We start from the raw sequence: 2,185 nt of genomic DNA, 5'->3' as shown, positions 1-2,185 counted from the left end.
AAATGCTAAGTGATTCAAAAGTGAAAGCCTCTTTAGTATACAGAAGACTGATTCTTCAAAGCTGTAGGCTTTAAAAATTCTTATTTTACAGGAATCACTGAGAATACGTAAGTTCACAGTGACTAACTGATTTGAAATTATTTCTCAATTGGGTTCTTTTATAAATCTACTCTGCTTCAGCCCTTAGGAAGATATAAAGAAACCTCGCCATCAATAAACTTACTATTTAATGCGATTTCCATACCCTGCCGCCTTTCTTAATTTCATCATTTGTCAGCAACCATGGAAATGAACAGAAGAAACTCAAATGCTAAGTTATTTTTCTGAAGTGGGGGAGTGGCATGTGCTTGTGTTGTTTCGGGGATAATGAAGAAAAGAAGAAAAAAGCACTTTGCCTCTTCCATTGTGTTTCAAAACAATAGCGCACAGATCCCAGCAAAACACACCACGCTGAAAGTCACCATTTAGACAGGACGGATATATGAACAAAACAGGCAAACCTCTGTTTTTCTTTCCCTGGCATTGGTCTCACTCTGGCCTTTCAAAGGGAAGGGAACTCTTCAAAGCAAATGCTTAGGGATATCAGGGTCAAGGAGAGCAGCTTCCTAGATGACAATACTGATGGTCATGTTCTGTGCACAGGGTGAAATCTTCCAGGGCCAAGATAATAGCACTCTAGGCAGTTCCTCATGGCAGCTATCATGGAGCCAGGCATAGGGGAAAGGGGAGTAGCAGGCAAAGCTCATGGCAAACCGGCCACAGAGCAAACCAACCCAAATACAAAGGGATTAATGGCATCAGGGTGGATGCCCTGCAGGTTAAAAATGTGCAGAGGCAACCAGCAGACAGCAAATACCACAATTACCAGCAAACAGAAAGTCCTGTGGCACTGTACCCTGTCCCAACCAGCGCAGCTCTGGGTAATTCAGCCAGGCATAACCTGTTGCTGGAGCTTGAATGCGATCCATATGTAGAACATCAGGATGACAAGCAAAAGGAGTAGGTAAATGACCAGTAGCAGCCCACAGTCATAGACTTGGTGCTGATGCTCCTGGCAGCCCCAGAACCCCTCACTGCAGCAGGCAGGGCCAGGCATGTAGATGATGCCCAGATAGCTAATAGCACAGGGCACTGAGGTACAAGGAGATGCATCAGCATAATGGGTGCACCAGCACCAAGTAGTAGTCCACAGCGGTGGGAGTCAGGGAAAAGATAGACAAGTATCTACTGCTTGCAGAAAAAAGATCGAGTGGCACAAGTTACCTCCAAAGACCCAGCTCTGGGGCTCAAAGATATAAGCTAAGATCAAGGCGCACATGCAACACACATGAGTACATTGGAGAAAGCCAGATCACCGACGAGAAAGTTGGTCACATTGTTTATCTCATATGTCTGTACAATCACATGTATGAGGAGACAGTTGCCCCCCAGTTCCACCAACATCCGCACAACATATGGGGACAAGATCAGCCCTTTTAGCTGGTGCATTAGCTTGTAGGCCCTGGAATGAGCACCCTGACTCTTGACCCAAACTTCCAGACATCCCTTTCCTGGAGGATCCTGGTGTGCTCTGGTTAGCTCAGCCAATTCCTCAAGTCTTCAGTCAACGGTGCTGACCAGGGACTTCAGGGCTTTGAGTGGATATTGAGTCCTTGGGTACTTGTCTCAAGAGAAAAAAAAGAGAGGTCAGACTTGTGTGTATCTTCATGAATAGAGAAGATTCTTCCATACTCCCCACCTTCCACACCCAAACTCCCAAAACTTGTGTGTATATATATATATATATATATGTACACTGTACATACATATTATATATATACACATATATTCCATTCCGTAAGGATATGGCACAACATTGCATTTTATAATATTTCTACTTTACCTTATCTTCTAGTACTTTATACTCATTCATTGTGTTTACAACATATATTTTCATTTGTATTATATTTATGGATGTCTTATCTTCTCCTACAAGGTTCTTGAGGGAAGAGAACATGTCATGTCCTTTTTGTTCAGCCCCTCGGCTCCTAGGGTAGAGTTTGCACACAGTTAGCATTTAATAAACATTGGTTGAGTGAATTACACAATACATACCATTACATATATATACACATACATACATACATATATATGTGTATATGTAGGTGTGTATGTGTATATATACATATATATATATACACACACA

The 2,185-nt window shown here is 42.4% G+C and overlaps 1 pseudogene; it reads right to left on the bottom strand.

The window, feature by feature from the left end:
* Window positions 1-605: 605 nt before the first annotated feature.
* On the bottom strand, window positions 606-1,543 carry LOC118829583 (annotated as a pseudogene).
* Window positions 1,544-2,185: the final 642 nt, after the last annotated feature.

This window comes from Trichosurus vulpecula, chromosome 8 (genome assembly GCF_011100635.1).
Source record: "Trichosurus vulpecula isolate mTriVul1 chromosome 8, mTriVul1.pri, whole genome shotgun sequence".
Lineage (NCBI taxonomy): Eukaryota > Metazoa > Chordata > Mammalia > Diprotodontia > Phalangeridae > Trichosurus > Trichosurus vulpecula.
The sequence above is the reverse complement of the archived record's forward strand: the minus strand, read 5'-3'. Positions and strand labels throughout refer to the sequence as shown.